At 38.2% G+C, this 20471-nt stretch overlaps 1 non-coding gene across 1 annotated transcript; it reads left to right on the forward strand.

The window, feature by feature from the left end:
* Positions 1–20062: 20062 nt before the first annotated feature.
* Positions 20063–20135, forward strand: TRNAY-AUA (transfer RNA tyrosine (anticodon AUA)). The gene has a single exon. It is a non-coding gene; the product is annotated as a tRNA-Tyr (tRNA).
* Positions 20136–20471: the final 336 nt, after the last annotated feature.

Below are 20471 nucleotides of genomic sequence, written 5' to 3' on the forward strand. Positions count from 1 at the left end.
ATCATTAAGGTCTCTCCTAACCTGATTTTTAAATAGCATGACAATGTTATCAGTCATATCAAAAAATGGGAATGGGCTGAAGTCATCTCTAAAAAGGAAAATTAGTTTCAATTTGACTAGGAAAGACACAAATATATTCTTTATAAAGAGAAACACTTAAGAAATAATTCACAAAGACTAACAAACAAAAAGATAGGCAAATATATATGAAGCAAACAGAAATAGTAAAACAGGCATTGCTCTGTTGATTTCGAAAAGTAGAATTTACATTAAAAAGTATTATATTCAACAAAGAATACTTTTTAATTATAAAAGCTACAATTCAGAAAATGATATGTTATGAATATATGTAGACAAAGTGACAGCAACTGTCTTAGTAAGACAAAAACTATAGGGAGTACAGTTTATTAAAATACATTAATAGTAGAATGATTTTTGACTCTACCCTGTACAAGACATATTAAGTAGCCAGAAAGTAAATATCAAGAACTTGAATAATATAGTCAATAAAGATTGTTTTATGTCTATATATTGAACTGTGTCCTGATAATAGAAAACATAAGTTCATCTCAAAATGTTTGGAACCCTCACAAAGTTAGTCATATAGAAGACAAAGAGAAAGCGTTAGGAACTTAAGCAGAGTAAAACAGAGTAAAAGTAACATACATTGATCACAATGTAACAAAACTAGAAATAAAGCAATATATAAACTAAAACCCTTCAACTTAAAGATTAAAAAGGCATGATGTAATAAATAATTCATGGTTGAAAGCAGAATGAAAAATCACAATTATAAAGCGTCTAAAAATTAGTCATAAAACACCCATACATCAGAATCACTGGGACCTATTTAAAAATTGACCAAAGAAAAATTAAAATAAACATAAATAATTTCAATAACCATAAAATAATTTAAAAAACCAGTGAATTAAGTTACAACTAAAATGCCAGAAAAAAAAAGAGAAAACACAGCAATTTATAACAGCATAAATTAAAAGCAAAACTTGTTAAAGTAGAGCATAGAAAAATCAATGAGTGCAATTTAATAAGTCAAAATCCCATTTTTTGGTTAACAAAGTAGACAAACTAGTAGTTAATCATGGGGAAAAGAAAAGACGTGTGTATACACAATAAGAAATGACAAGAAGAAAATAACTATTGAAACAGAAGAAACTTTAAAAATTCTTAAGAGACTATTTACAGATCATTGTGACCATAGTAGACATGTAAACTTGACTACACCAATTTTCACTGAAGATACAGAGGGATACTAAGGAATAACAAATTAACAGGCACAGAGAGACTACACTGAACAGTTCCAATAATACATAAATCGTTCTAAAGCCTAGAGAATAAAGGAGATTTAAAAATTCCTTTTTAACATTAATACTTAAACCTGATATAAATTGCTGAAAGGAAGAAAATTATAGAACCAATATCACATATAAAGCTACAAAACATATTTCTTTAATAGAACCCAAGATCACAAGAAGAAAATTATATGTCATGATCAAGTAAGATTTTTTTGGAAGAATGCAGTATTTATTTACTAGTAGTGACTATATTGGAGAAGGTGATAGCAACCCACTCCAGTACTCTTGCCTGGAAAATCCCACAGACAGAGGAGCCTGGTAGGCTGCAGTCCATGCGGTCGCTAAGAGTCAGAGACGACTGAATGACTTCACTTTCACTTTTCACTTTCATGCATTGGAGAAGGAGATGGCAACCCACTCCAGTGTTCTTGCCTGGAGAATCCCAGGGATGGCAGAGCCTGGTGGGCTGCCATCTATGAGGTCGCACAGAGTCAGACATGACTGAAGCCATTTAGCAGCAGCAGGAGCAGAAGTGACTATATTACTATATTGAGGAGGGCATGACAGCCCACTCTGGTATTCTTGCCTGGAAAATCCCATGGACAGAGGAGCCTGGTGAGGTACAGTCCATAGGGTCACAAAGAGCTGGACATGACTGAAGTGACTTAGCATGCATACATGCATGGATGCATATTACTATACTATACTATACTGTACTATACTAACAGACCTAAGCATAAAAACTATAGCCTCCTATGTTTTCACAAACACACTCTCACTTGTAATTTTTAAAAATCCATTTATTGGAATTGTATTTTATGGACATTGGATGTTATTCTGAATATAATGAGAAGTCAATGGCAAATATTCAAGCAAGACAGTAACATTATCTGATTTATGTTTCAAAGATATATCATTCTGGTTTGGTTTTATTAAATCCTAAAGACTTGCAGAGACACTACTTTGCCAACAAAGGTCCATCTAGTTAGAGCTATGGTTTTTCCACAGTCATGTATGGATGTGAGAATTGCACTATAAAGAAAGCCGAGTGCCAAAGAATTGATACTTTTGAACTGTGGTGGTGAAGACTCTTGAGAGTCCCTTGGACTGCAAGGAGATCCAACCAGTCCATCCTAAAGGAAATCAGTCCTGAATATTCATTGGAAGGACTGATGCTGAAGCTGAAACTCCAATACTTTGGCCACCTGATGCGAAGAACTGACTCATTTGAAAAGACCCTGAAGCTGGGCAAGATTGAAGGCAGGAGGAGAAGGGGACAACAGAGGATGAGAGGGTTGGATGGCAGCACCGACTCAACGGACATGAGTTTGAGTAAACTCTGGGAGTTGGTGATGGACAGGGAGGTCTGGAGTGCTGCAGTCCATGGAGTCACAAAGAGTCAGACAGGACTGAGCGACTGAACTAAACTAAACTGAAAGACTTGCCAGAATTGGAATCTACATTCCAGAAAAGGAGAAGAAAAGATGATTTTTCACAAAACAGTCTTAAAAGATCCTAGCCTATTTTTATGCCAGGGGTTGCAAAAAAGGGGCCCACAAATCCTAGGGAAGTTAGGATTTGTGAAGTTAAAAATTGTGAATATTAAGTACCTATTACATGAGCTTTTTAAATCAGACAGTTCAATTCAATGTATGTTATTATAGCTTTCCTATAAGAGAAAAGAACCCTTACAACTGTGTTAAATATAAACACCAAAAAATGGCTCTTTTCATCCAACTATTATAAACTGTTTTTAAAAGTGTTAATGTAGCCAGCCACAATTACATTTTATTGATTTACATTTTTAATTGCACATTGCATGACTAAAGGTTAATCTGACAATGATTATCCATTGAGTAAATATTGGGGCGTAATTAGAAGCTTAGATCTTCTCTTCTGTAGTGGCAGGCAGGGAAGAGGGATCATTCCTTTATTATATACCATTATAAATGTGTAATCACCATACGAGACTATGAAGATCGAGCAGCACTTGTTAGTAAGCATACAGATCAGGCCCTGTCTGTGTTTTCATCAGAAATCCAACTTAAAGCTGGAACTTGACATGCTGAAGAATATGGAAGAAAACATCTGATTGATAGGAATTGAGAACTGGTGTGAAAAGTGAAAGTGAAGTCACTCAGTCATGTCCGACTCTTTGCGACCCCATGGGCAGTAGCCTGCACCAGGCTCCTCCATCCACGGGATTTTCTAGGCAAGAGTACTGGAGTGGATTGCCATTTCCTTCTCCAGGGAATCTTCCTGACCCAGGGATCGAACCCAGGTCTCCCGCATTGTAGACAGACACTTTACCATCTGAGCCACCTAAAAAAAACATGACTCGTATTTGCCTTTAAGTCAGAAAATCCTTTTTGATTAGAGGCATTGTCTTCCTTACTCTTTTTATCTGGTAGTCATGAAGTCAGCTGAACTTGTTATTTGGCTCATATTTTTAAGCTCATTATGTACGTGTTCACAGGAAAAAATGGTGCAAATGGCTCTCAACCTGCTTAAAGGGGGTATTTTTCCTCTTGATTGAATTCAGCTACCCTTGCCTGATAAGAGGCTGAGAGACCCATTTTTCTTACTCTCTCAGCTGTGACACATTTTTTTTTTTAAATACAAGAATGTAATCATGTTGTTTCTTCACTTAAAATCCTTTAAAACTCTACCAATTGCACAAGAAAGTCCACACTTTTTACATTGTTTCCAAAATCCTGAACCTCACAGGAACTTTTCCAACCCCACTGAAACTCTCCCTTTGACCTTTCCCAATTCTGTATTTTGGGACACATTTTCCCCTTCACCTGAAATAACATCCTCTTATTTACCTCTTGGGTGGCATTCTATTCATCCATCGAAACTCAACTCAATTGTTATTGTCTTTGCCCAGAAATATCTAGCATATACATCACTTCTGTGTCTCCATAGCACCTCGTGCCATATCTTCACTATAGGATTTAAAATACTACATTATTGTTTATAAGTTTGTTTCTACCCAATATAGTTAGCTCTTAGTGTTAGGAGTTAAGTCTTCATTCTAAGTTTATGTATGTTTTTGTGTGAAAGTAAAAGTCACTCAGTTGTGTCCAATTCTTTGTGACCCCCATGGATTATACAATCCATGGATTCTCCAGGCCAGAATACTAGAGTGGGTAGCCTTCCCTTTCTCCAAGGGATCTTCCCAACCCGGAGATCAAACCCAGGCCTCCCACATTGCAGGTGGATTCTTTACCAGCTGAGCCACAAGGGAAGCTCAAGAATACTGGAGTGGGTAGCCTATCCCTTCTCCAGGGAATCTTCCCAGCTCAGGAATTGAATCAGGGTCTCCTGCACTGAGGGCAGATTCTTTACCAACTGAGCTGTCAGGGAATTTGTTGAGTATCTACTGTGTACCAAGTCATGGATGATGGAGAGGGATGAAGGAGCCAGCCAGTGAGAATATGCAAGAGGAAAAAGGAGTCGGTCTGATACAGAGATAAGGTTGGCCTGTGTGAGAAGAACTCAAGCAGAACCCAATGAGACTGGAGCAGAGTGAGGGACAGGGAAAATGGTAATATGACTAAATGCATGTCTATTTTTGTATACCTCATACTGAGCCTGACAAAGAGAATAACTCATCAAAAGTAATTTCCAAAATAAATATTGCTAACAAGATAAATCTTAATCAACCATCAGGGTGTTTAACATAATTTTAAGAAATTATGGGGTACTATAAAATCATACCTTTCATCACAAATGGGAAAATAAGGCCTAGCCAGACCCTGAGTCTTATTCTTGTTGACCTACACAAATAGATTGCAAGACATTTCTCCAACAAAGATTGGTTTATTTGAGATCGGTGGAGAATTGCAATTCTGAGTGCAACCACAGTGAGCTATGTGCAAGCTCCCTTATGCCACCCCTCACCACAAGTTTTTGTAAAGGGGAAAAGGAAATTGAGAGGGTTATAGGAAACAAAGAGTCTATGGTTTTTCACTGGCTGAGACCTTCCCCAAAAGAGTCTTCTTTCTTCCTGTTGAGTTCTGTTATTGTTACAGCACATGCGGGCTCCCTCCCTCTATCTTTCTATCTACCCATCTATCCATCTATTTATATTAGATTTTTGCACAAGAATCATTTGCAAAAAGTCACATTTTATGTGACTCAAAAAAGTTAGAAAACTGTTGTTCTTAGAAATATTTAGTTACTGACTGAACCCTAATGTCTCTTCATCACATTAACATCTACTACATTCTTCTGGGCAAACACATAATTATCTCAAAAGTGTTATTCCCGAAACCGTCCCTTTGCTTTTCTTAACTTGGGATTCCAACTTGTTACTGATTTTCTTGATACAGCCTTAATATTTAATGACTCATTTCTGTCTTGTCTTGACCTTTGGACTTTGCATTCTTCACCATTTCCCTGGCTATTACCTTTCACTTTTCTCCACAGGTCTTTTGCTTTACCCCCAAGTTATATTGATTTGGGTCACAACTTCTAAACACTTCTATTCTTTTAATTTGGTGGTACAACCCTCTAATGTTTGTATAACTCAGAGACAGTGCTTCCACCAAGCCCATCCCATTCCTTCAATGAAAATTTCCATAAAGGGACTTCGTTGGTGGTTCAGGGGTTGGGAGTTCACCACCAGCAAGATGCACATGGGTTTGATCCCTGGTCCAGGAAGATTCCACATGACTTGGGGTATTTGGGCCCATGTGCCACAACTGCTGAAGCCCAGGTGCCTGTGTTCTGCAACAAGAGAGTAGCCCCCTCTCTCTGCAATTAAGAGAAAGCCTATGCACAGCAACAGAGACCCAGTGAAGCCAAAATCAATCGATAAGTAAATGAAAAGGGCTGGAAAGAGTCACTCTACAGACCTCTGAGACAACATCAAAGGCACCAACATTTGCATTATGGGCATCCCAGAGGAGAAGAAATGAAGAAGCTGAGAAAATATTTAAAGAGATAATAGCTGAAAACTTCCCTAACATGGGAAAAGGAACCAAGTCCACAAATGATAGAGAGTCCCAGGGAGGATAAACTCAAGGAGGAAAACACTGAGATACATAGTAATTAAACTGACAAAAATTAAAGACAGAAATAAAACATTAAAAGCAACAGGGAAAAAATGACAAATAACATACAAGGGAACTCCCATAAGGCTATCAGCTGATTTCTCAACAGACTCTACAGTCCAAAAGGGAAGGGTGGGATATATTTGATGAAAGGGAATAACCTACAGCAAAGCATACTCTACCTAGCAAGACTCCCCTTCAGATTTGATGGAGAAGTCAAAAGCTTTCCAGACAAGCAAAAGTTAAGAGAATTCAGTACCACCAAACCAGTTTTATAATAAATGCTAAAGGAACTTCTCTAGGCAGAAAACAAAAGATAACGAAAAGACCTTCAGAAAGGCAACCCAAAACAATTAAGAAAATGGTAACAGGATCATACATATCATAATTACCTTAAATGTAAATGGATTAAATGCACCAATCACAGGAAACAGACTGGCTGGGTGGATGAAAACATGTATTATGTATGCAGTTCCATTTACCACATCACTCTGCTTGATCCCTCAAATTGTATGTAATTATTTTACACTCACATTAATCATGTTCCCATTATGGCTTGCAGTTTATTTTTTGTCTGGCTATCTAGTTTGAAAATGGATAAACATCTTTTACAACTGTGTTTATGTAACTATTACTTAATTAATACCATGGTACTATGACTGGTCAACAGAAAAATAATAGAATTCTATACCACCAAAACTCCATTTAATAGAAAAACTGGTAATCATTTTTAAATGATTACAGATGCATATAAGAATTATCTTTGAATTTTTTAGCAATCCCACTGCTGAGCACACACCCCGAGGAAACCAAAATTGAAAGAGACACATGTACCCCAGTGTTCATCGCAGCACTGTTTATAATAGCCAGGACATTGGAAGAAACCTAGATGTCCATCAGCAGATGAATGGATAAGAAAGTTGTGGTACATATACACAATGGAGTATTACTCAGCCATTAAAAAGAATACATTTGAATCAGCTCTAATGAGGTGGATGAAACTGGAGCCTATTATACAGAGTGAAGTAAGCCAGAAAGAAAAACACCAATATAGTATACTAATATATATGGAATTTAGAAAGATGGTAATGATAACTCTGTATGCGAGACAACAAAAGAGACACAGATGTATAAGAAGAGTCTTTTGGACTCTGTGGGAGAGGGAGAGGGTGGGATGATTTGGGAGAATGGCATTGAAACAGTCTAATATCATATACGAAACGAATCTCCAGTCCAGGTTCGATGCATGATACTGGATGCTTGGGGCTGGTGCACTGAGAAGACCCAGAGGGATGGCATGGGGAGGGAGAAGGGACTGGGTTCAGGATGGGGAACACGTGTATACCTGTGGCAGATTCATGTTGATGTATGGCAAAACCAATACAATATTGTACAGTAATTAACCTCCAATTAAAATAAATAAATCTGTATTTAAAAAAAAAAGAAAAGAAAAATACAAATGACCAAGTATTACTTTTTTCCTCCAATGTTCCAGTTATGTTTCTAATGAGCAGCCATGTTTAAAAATAACTGGACTATATGATGTTCTTTTATCTCATTTCACTTTTTCCATTTCATTTTCAGTGCTCCCATTTCATTTAGTTTATGTTTTCCAGTTACTCCATCTCTCTCTCTTTTTTTTTTTTTTGATGTTCTTTCTCAAGCATTTATCAAGCATAGTAGAAAAGTTTTTATATACATAGTATGGATAATTTATATATTTCAGCAAACCAAATAGATATACAACAAGGAACAAAGGTTTACCATATAACTCAGGAAACTATAGTCAGTTTCTCTTAATAACCTGTAATGAAAAAGAATCTGAAAAATAATATACATGTTTGTGTATAACTGAATCACCTTGCTGTGCAGCTGAAACATCATAAGTCACCTATACTTCAATAAAATATATATATATTAAGAAAAAAAAAAAAGAGTCATTCTATAACAAGTGGTAGGACATTGTGAAACACCAGTTTTCTACTTGACCTTCACTAGAATCTACTCTCAACTCAATTCCCTCCTTACTTTTATACTTCAACTCATTTCTTCCTATGAGATGATGAGAGACCACTCATTGCAGGAGTGGAAAGAACATGGTCATTTAGTGATAGAAGGCATGAGTTTCCATCCATGAGATCCTGAACAATCAGCAAATATATCACAGAATCTCTGTAATTTATCCCTGCTTCATCCTTTTGGATGAATGACATGGCACCATATATGGGAAAACAATTATGAAAGTACAAATTGCCACATAAGGTTAATTCTGATTATGTTTTAACTATAGACTTAAATTTCAGACTATTTCCCTTTGTAAGTGAACTTCATATCTTTTCAGCCATTTTTCTCTCTGAAGACACTGATTATATTTCTGAGTCCATCTTTTATGAAAGTTGATGAACTGTGTGAACATATCACAAAGGCCTCTAGGGCCTTGGAAGGGACAACTGGCAGGCCCTGAGGCTTAAGCTTATTTAGCTCTATGTATTATTTATATAATACATTATTAATATTATTATTAATAATGACATTAGCTTTATGTATTATGTATTATTTAGTTCTATGTATTATTAGCTCATTGTATTAAAAAAAATTCATGATGAGCAACTGTGTATTTGAATGGCAGCCAAATGAGAAAAGGCCATATTCTTTAGCAAATCCATCTGCCCACTTTCATAGCCTGAGATGATGCAAAAATGTCACTCCATGATCTATAGTCCATTTTCTTATGATTATCTCTACAGCTTGTAAAAATCTCTGTACTTTTTCTAGTTTAATCCTATCTAGATTCCATTACACCTTGATTTAGTTGAACAAAATCCATTACATAATGTTGTGTGGTGATTATTGCTTTAATAAGCCCAATTTTAACCTATTTTATTCAGTTCAGTACCTTTCCAAATGCACTAACTGAAGTGAATTAAATCTTCTTCTCTTTCTTTTACCTTGCCCCAAGTTAATATAGAGAATAATATGGTATTTTAAAAAGTAATCAACTCTATGTGGTAAATAAAGTTTTTAAATGACCCCCAAGATTCCTGCCCCCTTGTGTTCATGTAATATGTAATCCCATTTCCTTGAATGTAGGTAAGGGCCTGTAAATATGATGGTTTATCACTCCTCTAATTGTGATATGTCAATTGCCAAAGGTGAAGAAACTTTGTAGATGCACTGAAGACCCCTAATCTGTTATTGTTGTGGTTATTGAGTCCAACTCAGTCATATCTGACTCTTGCAATCACATGGACGGCAGCCCACCATGCTCCTCTGTCCATGGGATTTCCCAGGCAAGAATACTGGAGAAGGTTGCTGTTTCCTTCTCCAAGGGATCTTCCTGGCCGAGGGACTGAACTCATGTCTCCTGCTTTGCAGGCAGACTCTTTACTGCTGAGCCACCAGAGAAACTCCTATTAAATCAAAAGAGAGGTAATACCTGGTGAGCCTTACCTAATCAAATGAGGATGTTAAAGGCATACCAAATAGAGGAAGTTAGTAGGACTAGAATGTTCCAGCACTCTCTTGCTAGCACTGAAGAAGTACTCTTCCATGTTTTAGAGAAAGACACATTTCAGGGAAGGGTGGAAGGTCTACAAATCAAAGACCCTACTCCTCAACTACAAAGAACTAAAACTCTGCCAACAACCACTGAATTTCCAAGCAATCTCCAAGTCAAGATTATATCACAGCTCCAGTCAACACCTTGATTTCAGCCTAGTGACCTTGATTTCAGCCTGGTGATTTCAGCTTTGAGACCTCTGACCCACAGAAACGATGAGATAATAAATTTTGTCATAATTTGTTAGGCAGTGATAGAAAACTAATGTAATCTGGTTTAAGGTAAAAGGTAACAAGGTAAGCCAATACACTAGAGAATTAAACTTAATAAAAATAATGACTATATGTTACCTATGAAGTATTAATAGGATATCTCTTTGGGCCTTTTATCTTCCCATCTGTGAAATAGTGATATGAAGGAGACTCATGTTTCAGTAGTGCTTCTAGACTTTTGGCTTTTAGGGAACAGTAAAATTTTCATTACATTATCTCTGAGACTTTTCAGAATTTTCAACTTTTTATTTTGATATAGAAAGTACATAGTTATTATTATTAAACTAGTATGAAAAATGAAGAATGTTGTAATGCAATGGTGATGGTCAAATTTATGTGCCAGCTTGGCTAGGCAACAGTCCCCAGTTATACCATCAAGGTATTACTCTAAAGGTACTTTTAAAATATGATTAAGGTCCATAATCAGTTAACTTAAGTAATAAGAGTTCATCCTAGGTAATCTGGGTGGTCCTGACTTTGATCAGTGGATAAGGCTTGAGAGCAGAGCTGAGGTATCCCTGAGCAAGAAGAAATTCTACCTTGCATAGAAACTTCAGCTGATCCCAGAGAGTTCTAGCCTACCCTTCCAGACAGCCTGTCCTGTAGATTTCAGAGTTGGTGTGACATTCTCTGCAATCCTTAAAACCAGGATCTTTCAATGACTTTTTAATATATACCTCCTTTTGGTTCTGTTTACCTGGTGGAACCCTGGCTGATGCACAGCTATAAAATAATAAAATAGTAATAATTTAAAGCTAGGATGGCCTCCTATATCACAATTATTTTTATTCATTTATTCAAAAACTGAAATTGACATGAGGTTGGCTTTGGCATTCAATGATTTCATAGCACTGCTTTGAACTCTACTCTTACCATTTCAAGTACTCATAAGCAACAGCATAAAAAACAAACAACAACAACAACAAAAAACACCCAATATCTTAACTTTGTCTAGGTGGAAAAGAGATATATTGGGTAGGAGCAACATATAGATACCTCAAGGTTCTATATTATAAAGAAAAGAGGAAGGAGACAGGAGGGAAGAAAAGAAGGAAGACAGGTATTATCCAGCTGCCAGATTCCTCCATCTTCTGAATTAATCTCAAACACTTAAAAGGCAAGGTCAAGTATGTATTCAATTTATGACCTGTGGTTATATCAAACTCTCCTCCAGGTTTTACACATGGAAAAGCAAGATTCACAATGATTGAAGTGTCATTTTCTATGGAGAAGCTCAGCAGAATCCCTATTAGAATAAGCAATAAACAACACCATTCACCACTTTTAGGAAGTATCTCTGCCCTGCTGATTGCTTCAATTACACACATTACTTTCAAAATCTGGGACTGACTTTTTCCAGAATCTGCATCACAAAGATAGTGTTATCCAAAGGAAGTGCTGTGATTTCTTAATAATTACATTAGTTCTTGATAAGTACTTTATAGAATACATGAAAGAGGAACACCTTGTTTAAAAGTATTGCATTTTATTAACACCTCTATATTCCCAGAACACTTTGGTTGAAGACGTGTTAAGCTAGAATTTCCGGGTCAGTACCTTGGCAAGGGTTTTAGAGCTACATGGCAGGTTTTAAATTGCACTTAAAGGAAGCAACAGTTAGAACTGGACATGGAACAGATCGGTTCCAAATAGGAAAAGGAGTACGTCAAGGCTGCATATTGTCACTCTGCTTATTTAACTTATTTGCAGAGTACATCAAGAGAAACTCTGGGCTGGAAGAAGCACAAGCTGGAATCAAGATTGCCGGGAGAAATATCAATAACCTCAGATATGCAGATGACACCACCCTTATGGAAGAAAGTGAAGAGGAACTAAAAAGTCTCTTCATGAAAGTGAAAAAGGAGAGTGAAAGTGTTGGCTTCAAGCTCAACATTCAGAAAACGAAGATCATGGCATCTGGTCCCATCACTTCATGGGAAATAGATGGGGAAACAGTGGAAACAGTGTCAGACTTTAATTTGTTGGGCTCCAAAATCACTTCAGATGGTGACTGCAGCCATGAAATTAAAAGACGCTTACTCGTTGGAAGGAAAGTTATGACCAACCCAGATAGCATATTCAAAAGCAGACACATTACTTTGCCAACAAAGGTCCATTTAGTCGAGGCTATGGTTTTTCCAGTGGTCATGTATGGATGTGAGAGTTGGACTGTGAAGAAAGCTGAGTGCCAAAGAATTGAAGCTTTTGAACTGTGGTGTTGGAGAAGACTCTTGAGAGTCCCTTGGACTGCAAGGAGATCCAACCAGTCCATTCTAAAGGAGATCAGCCCTGGGATTTCTTTGGAAGGAATGATGCTAAAGCTGAAACTCCAGTACTTTGGCCACCTCATGAGAAGAGTTGACTCATTGGAAAAGACTCTGATGTTGGGAGGGATTGGGGGCAGGAGGAAAAGGGGGCGACAGAGGATGAGATGGCTGGATGGCATCACTGACTCTATGGACATGAGTCTGAGTGAACTCTGGGAGATGGTGATGGACAGGGAGGCCTGGCATGCTGCGATTCATAGGGTCGCAAAGAGTCGGACACGACTGAGAGACTGAACTGAACTGAACTGAACTGAACTGAAACTCCTTCAGGCTCTAAGAGCTCGGTTCTGCTCAAGTTATGCTTATTGGTCATTCACAATCCAAAGAGCAACTTGTAAATAATTAATTGCAAATAAAGGGGATGGATGCAATAATATAGACCTGAAGTTGTAAACTCCTGAGAATCCTAGGGTAAAAACAATAACAACCACAAAAGCCAAGTCAATGTTCAATCATTGAAGCTGGAAAATTGCTTTTATACATCTGAAGTCAAAAGATATTACAGAGACTGTAATCAAATTCCTTTCAAAATTGTTCTTTTTGATCAAGTTTAATATAGACGATGCTTTCCAGGTGGATCAGTGATAAAGAATCCACCTGCCAATGCAGGAGATGCAAAAGACTTGGGTTAGATCTCTGGGTTGGGACGATCCCCTGGAGCAGGAAATGGCAACCAACTCCAGTATTCTTTTTTAATCTGTTTATTTTTAACTGAAGGATAACTGCTTTACAGCATTGCACTGGTTTCTACCAAACATTAACGTGACAGCCATCAGTTTACCCATGTCCTCTCCCACTTGATTCCACAGAGAGCAGAGCCTGGCGGGCTACAGTCCATGAGGTTGCAAGGAGTTAAAACTGAGTGAATGAACACACACACACAATATACATCACAGAAACTGGGTATCATCAATGTCCAGCAAAAGGGAGGGCTTTTAATATGTATACCTTCCTGAGTCATTTTAATTATATATTTATGTTATATACTGAATAAGATTTATTTAAATAATATCATAATATTCTTTACTATATTTGTGGATAATAGTACCCTCAAACACTGAATCACCATCTTGACTTTCTGGCACTCAAGCTAATATCTAATTTTTGTAGACCTCAATTTCTTTGGACTAATGAAATTTTACAATGAAAATAGGTTATATAAAAAATTTTAATGGCATATAAATAGTTATCCAGATCATAAGAATCTACAGCAAGAAGGATATTAAAAAAAATAGCTAGAACTCCCTAAAACAGTTAGCTAGATAATAGGAGAGGCAGAATGAAAATTTCTAAGCATGTATCTATCCTCCCATCAAAAATAAATTCAAAAAGTACAATATATATATATATATATATATATATGCAGTAACAGTTTTAAAGTACTGGAAAACAGCACAGTGATATGTGAGAGAATGCAAATATGCAAAGTTAGATCTGCTTTCCAAACCACTAGCAGTGGAGCTCAAACAGAAAGCATGATTGTATCATTCAACTGTGTAAATCCAGATTGTAGTTTAGGGGTCAATATGATCAGGCAGTCAGAATTTGCAAGATTAGGTAATATAGAAGAGAATTCTGTGCATAAAGTAGTTCCATACACCTGCATGGCTGTGACTTTGAGGCTTTGGCCAAATATTAAAATGAGTATTCAAAGAGTGAAACTGCATGACATGGCAAAGAGCAGCTTCCTGGAGGCTATGAACTGAATGGAAAACTGGGGAATAAAGCTGAAATCAACCAAAGTGGAGAGAGTTGGAGAAACTTAAATTTATCATCCCAGGCATTATTTACCTGATACCCTAGCAAGGCCACACTTGCCGTTCAGTCTCAGTCATGTCCAACTCTTTGCAACCCCATGGACTACAGCAGGCCAGGCTTCCCTCTCCTGGAGTTTGCTCAAACTCAGGTCCATTGAGTCAGTGATGCCATCCAAACATCTCGTTCCCTGTCATCCCCTCTCCTCCTGCCTTCAATCTTTCCTAGCGTCAGGGTCTTTTCCAGTGAGTTGGCTCTTTGCATCAGGTGGCAAAATTCTTGGAGATTCAGCTTAAGTATCAATTCTTCCAGTGAATATTCAGGTTTGATTTCCTTTAGAATTGACTGGTTGGATCTCCTTGAAGTCCAAGGGATTTTCAAGAGTCTTCTCCAATACCACAGTTTGGAAGCATCAATTTTTCCTTGCTCAGCCTTCCTTATGGTCAAATGCTCACATCCATACATGACTACTGGAAAAACCATGAAAATGAAAGTGTTAGTCATTCACTCATGTTAGACTCTTTGTGACCTCATGGACTGTAGCTCACCAGGCTCCTCTGTCCATGGAATTCTCCAGTCAAGAATACTGGAGTCAATTTCTGTTTCCTTCTCTAGGGGAATCTTCCTGATCCAGGGATGGAACCTGGGTCTCCTGCATTGCAGGCAGATTCTTTACCATCTGAGCCACCAGGGAAAAACCTTAGCTTTGACTATATGGATCTTTACTGGTAAAGTAATGTCTCTGCTTTTTAATATACTGACTAGGTTTACCATAGCTTTTCTTCCAAGAAGCGTCTTTTAATTTCATGGCTGCAGTCACCATCTGCAGTGATTTTGGAACACAAGAAAATGAAGTCTGTCACTCTTTTCATTGTTTTGCCATCTATTTGCCATGAAGTAATGGGACTGGATGCCATGATCTGCATTTCTTGAGTGTTGAGGTTTTAGCCAGCTTTCTCACTCTCCTCATTCTTCATCAGGAGGCTCTTTAGTTCCTCTTTACTTTCTGCCATAAGGATGATGTCATCTGCATATCTGAGGTTATTGATATTTCTCCCTGAAATGTTGATTCCAGCTTGTGCTTCATCTAGCCCAGCATTTCACATGATGTAGTCTGCATGTAAGTTAATAAGCAGGGTGACAATATACAGCCTTGATGTACTCCTTTCCCAATTTGGAACCAGTTCATTATTCCATGTCTGGTTCTAACTGCTGCTTCTTGACCTGCATACAGGTTTTTTCAGGAGGCAGGTCAGTTGGTCTGGTATTCCCATCTCTTGAAGAATGTCCCACAGTTTGTTGTGATCCACACAGTCAAAGGCTTTAGCGTAGTCAATGAAGCAGAAGTAGATGATTTTCTGGTATTCCCTTGCTTTTTCTGTGATCCAACTGGATGTTGGCAATTTGTTCTGGTTCCTCTGCCTTTTCTAAATCCAGCTTGTACATCTGGAAGTTCTTGGTTCACATACTGTTGAAATCTAGCTTGGAGAATTTTGAGCATGACCTTGCTAGCTAGTGATATGAGTCCAATTATGTGGTAATCTGAACATTCTTTGTCATTGCCCTTCTTTGGGACTGGAATGAAAACTGACCTTTTCCAGTCCTGTGATCACACCTAATAGCAGTGCTATACTAGCATTAGAATGACAGCTATTCTACATGAATACTAAGAAAAATTAAAATTATACCTCAATGGTATAAAATTAATCCTCCATTAAATTAATAGATTATTATAAAAAAACTCAACATTCTCTAAATGAAGAAAATAAAACTCCCTCTTTCAACAATGCAGTAGTAGTCATTCTGTCCATTATAAAATTTAAAATTATCATATATGCTAAGAAATAGCATATATTTATGCTATTATGTTATTCACCCATAACCCAGAGAATAAACAGTTAACAAAAACACATTCAGTGATAACACAGCTGATGGAATTAGCAGATAAGGACATTAAAGCGTCACACTTAAGTACTTCATTTCAGTTCAGTTCAGTCTCTCAGTTGCATCTGACTCTTTGCGACCCCATGAATTGTAGCATGCCAGGCCTCCCTGTCCATCACCAACTCCCAGAGTTCACTCAAATTCAGGTCCATCGAGTTGGTGATGCCATCCAGCCATCTCATCCTCTGTCGTTCCCTTTTCCTCCTGCCTCCAATCCCTCCCAGAATCAGTCTTTTCCAAAGAGTCAACTTTTCACATGAGGTGGCCAAAGTACTGGAGTTTCAGCTTCAGCATCAGTCCTTCCAATGAACATCCAGGACTGATCTCCTTCAGAATGGACTGGTTGGATCTCCTTGCAGTCCAAGGGACTCTCAAGAGTCTTCTCCAACACCACAATACAAAAGCATCAATTCTTCAGCGCTCAGCCTTCTTCAGAGTCCAACTCTCACATCCATACATGACTACTGGAAAAACCATAGCCTCGACTAGATGGACCTTTGTTGGCAAAGTAATGTCTCTGCTTTTGAGTATGCTATCTAGGTTGGTCATCACTTTCCTTCCAAGGAGTAACCGTCTTTCAATTTCATGGCATCAACCACCATCTGCAGTGATTTTGGAGCCCAGAAAAATAAAGTCTGACACTGTTTCCACTGTTTCCCCATCTATTTCCCATGAAGTGATGGGACCAGATGCCATGATCTTTTTTTTCTGAATGTTAAGCTTTAAGCCAACCTTTTCATTCTCCTCTTTCACTTTCATCAAGAGGATTTTTAGTTCCTCTTCACTTTCTTCCATAAGGGTGGTGTCATCTGCATATCTGAGGTTATTGATATTTCTCCCGGCAATCGTGATTCCAGCTTGTGCTTCTTCCAGTCCAGTGTTTCTCATAATGTACTCTGCAAATAAGTTAAATAAGCAGGGTGACCATATACAGCCTTTACATACTCCTTTTCCTATTTCGAACCAGTCTGTTGTTCCATGCCCAGTTCTAACTGTGGCTTCCTTATCTGCATATAGGTTTCTCAAGAGGCAGGTCAGGTGGTCTGGTATTCCCATCTCTTTCAGAATTTCCTACAGTTGATTGTGATCCACACAGTCAAAGGCTTTGGCATAGTCAATAAAGCAGAAATAGATGTTTTTCTGGAACTCTCTTGCTTTTTCCATGATCTAGTGGATGCTGGCAATTTGATCTCTGGTTCCCCTGCCTTTTCTAAAACAGCTTGAACATCTGGAAGTTCACGGTTCATGTATTGCTGAAGTCTGGCTTGGAGAATTTTGAGCTTTACTTTACTAGCGTGTGAGATGAGTGCAATTGTGTGGTAGTTTGAGCATTCTTTGGCATTGCCTTTTTTTGGGGATTGGAATGAAAACTGACCTTTTGCAGTCCTGTGGCCACTGCTGAGTTTTCCAAATTTGCTGGCATATTGAGTGCAGCACTTTGACAGCATCATCTTTCAGGATTTGAAATAGCTCAACTGGAATGCCATCACCTCCACTAGCGTTGTTTGTAGTGATGCTTTCTAAGGCCCACTTGATTTCACATTCCAGGATGTCTGGCTGGCTCTAGGTGAGTGATCACACCATCGTGATTATCTTGGTCATGAAGATCTTTTTTGTACAGTTCTTCTGTGTTAAGTACATAGATACCATTATAATGAAAGTAGAAATCAGAAAAAGTAAAACAATAAAAAAGAAACAAATTAAGCTATAGAATTATAAAATGCAATAATAAAATGAACAATTGACTAAATTAACTTTTTAGCATATTATTGTTGTTGTTTAGTCATTAAGTCCTGTCCTATTCTTTGTGACCCCATGGACCGTAGCCTGCCAGGCTCCTCTGTCCATGGGATTTCCCAGGCAAAAACACTGGTGTGGGTTGGCACACCCACCTCCAGGGCATCTTCCTTACCAGACCCAGGGATCAACCCATGTCTCCTACATTGGCAGGTGGGTTCTTCAAGCAATGAGCCATCTGAGAAGCCCCATTTAGCTGAGTGGACACTGAAAAATAAAAATCAGTGAACGGATATATGTTCCAGTAGACCAATTCAGATTGTAGCATAGAAGGGAAGGCATACTGGGGGAAAAAGTATTGTTAAGCTACTAGAAATACTGCCTATTGTGACCTTCAAGTATTGAGGACTGACAGATGGCAGGCACAGATGTGGGAGGGGACAACTCACTTGAGTACATCCTCAGCTGCCTCTTCTTTTTGGCCAGAGTGGCTCCTTCCCCATCTCTGAGACTGTAGTTCACGATTCTAAGGTTTGAGTGGTCAGGTGCTGATTTAGCCTTTAATCACATTTTCTCCTGAACTGCACTAAACCCTTTGATGCGGCAGCTTCATCAGGAGTTGGCCACAAGTTGGATGGTCTCTGTGGTTAACACTGTTTATGTGATGATGACATGTCTATGGCCTGTCACTTGTCCATGTTCAGAAGCAACAGTCACAACTGTTACCACAAACACTCCTGGTGCATCGTCAGACTGTGTTCAGCATGGATAATACCAACATTTCAGTGGAGTGGTCAGTGAGTTATAGTCAGGGGCCAAAATGAGGCCCAGTAAAATCAAAGAATTGAAAAAAAGATCTAGAAGGAGAAAAAAAAAAAAAAAAAAGACTGTTGTAACCTACCTTAATTCCATTAGATGAGGTCTTGGTCTAATGGGGCCAGTTTTAAAAGTATCAAAGATGATGGCTATCAGATCTGGCTTGAAATGATAAAATATGTAATGGTCTTTGATATCAGTAAGCCAAGAAAAGCTAAGTACACAGTCAAGATTTTCGCCATTGTGGAAAGTACCTAAAGATTATGCCAAAGGTGTGAAAATTGAGAAAAGAAGATCCCCTGTCATGTGAAATCCTGAGGACAAAACCAGAATTAGAGTACATTTTCTCAAGCTCAAACACAAGATGTTAGCCTATGAAATTTGCTGAGTGCAAATTCCAAACTGAGTCAGCAAAGCAATAACCATGGAAAGAGAAAAAACCCTGGGTGCAGGGACAAGGACCTAGGTTGAGGCTCTATCTGAATATGAGTAGGAAGAAGGAATACAGTTTGGAATAGAAGAGTGACTTTTCAAAACAATGAAGTGTTTTTATATAAATGAAAAAGATGAAGGTTCCAGTTGAACTGCCAGCCATGGTGTGGGAGACACAGAAGGTCTGCCTTCTCAGCTTCCACTACAACTTTTATAGCAGAACTTGAATCATTCCCACAGAAACCTAGGACTGCAAGGAACAGTTTGAAATCCATGGAGAAACTGAAAGCCACCTCAGAATCTAGAAGTGGCATAAAATCAACAACTCTAGTGAGGCAGAAGCTGCAAGAATTTGAGAGTCTGATAGGCACCATTTTAAAATCTAGTTCTCAATCTCTGTGACCTTGGGAAAGAAACTACTCCTGGGTTGCAGGTTTCTGCACTTGGACTTGTGGTAAAGGGTCTGAGAGGTCACTCTTAAGTCTTTGACATAAGATGAGGCCTCCACTAAATTTCTCCCAGCGGTCTTTCTCAATTTTATTACTTTCTACTTCTTAATATTTGGGGTTAATATTCAGCTGGTACAAGCCAGCAGAGCTGTCTAGTTGTTTAAGACTGATGGAGATGTACCTGTGTCTCTGATTTTAAATATTTTGAATTTCATTCTCTCCAACACTGGACTAATGACTGCCATATACTGGGGCATATGTTGTGTCAGGCACTGTATTAATACAATATACACATGAACTCATGCTATCCTCAACTTCACCCTCTGGTGGAAGTAGATTATTGCCATTTTATAAATGAGGAAACTCTAATTAGATACTTCTTCAAAGTCTTAAAGACTTCCCTGGTGGCTCAGATGGTAAAGTGTCTGCCTATAATGCAGGAGACCCAGGTTCGATCCCTGAGTTGGGAAGATCCCCTGGAGAAGGAAATGACAACCCACTCCAGTATTCTTGCCTGGAAAATGCCATGGATGGAGGAGCCTGGAGAGCTATAGTCCATGGGGTCGCAGAGTCAGACAGAACTGAGCGACTTCATTTTCCCTTTCAAAGTCTTAAACTAAGAAGTAACAGTGCTAGAATTGAGACCCAAGTCTCTTATACTCCAAGTTCTTTGATGTTTTCACTAAATCATGCTCTGTGTCTTAGCACAGATAGTCCATAAGGAGAAAGTCCTAAAACAAAGTAATGTGACCGATTATATAGTATGCAGGAAAAAACGTCTGCCAAATATATCCTGATAATGGCCAA

Source organism: Capricornis sumatraensis, chromosome 8 (genome assembly GCF_032405125.1).
Source record: "Capricornis sumatraensis isolate serow.1 chromosome 8, serow.2, whole genome shotgun sequence".
NCBI classification, from domain to species: Eukaryota; Metazoa; Chordata; class Mammalia; order Artiodactyla; family Bovidae; genus Capricornis; species Capricornis sumatraensis.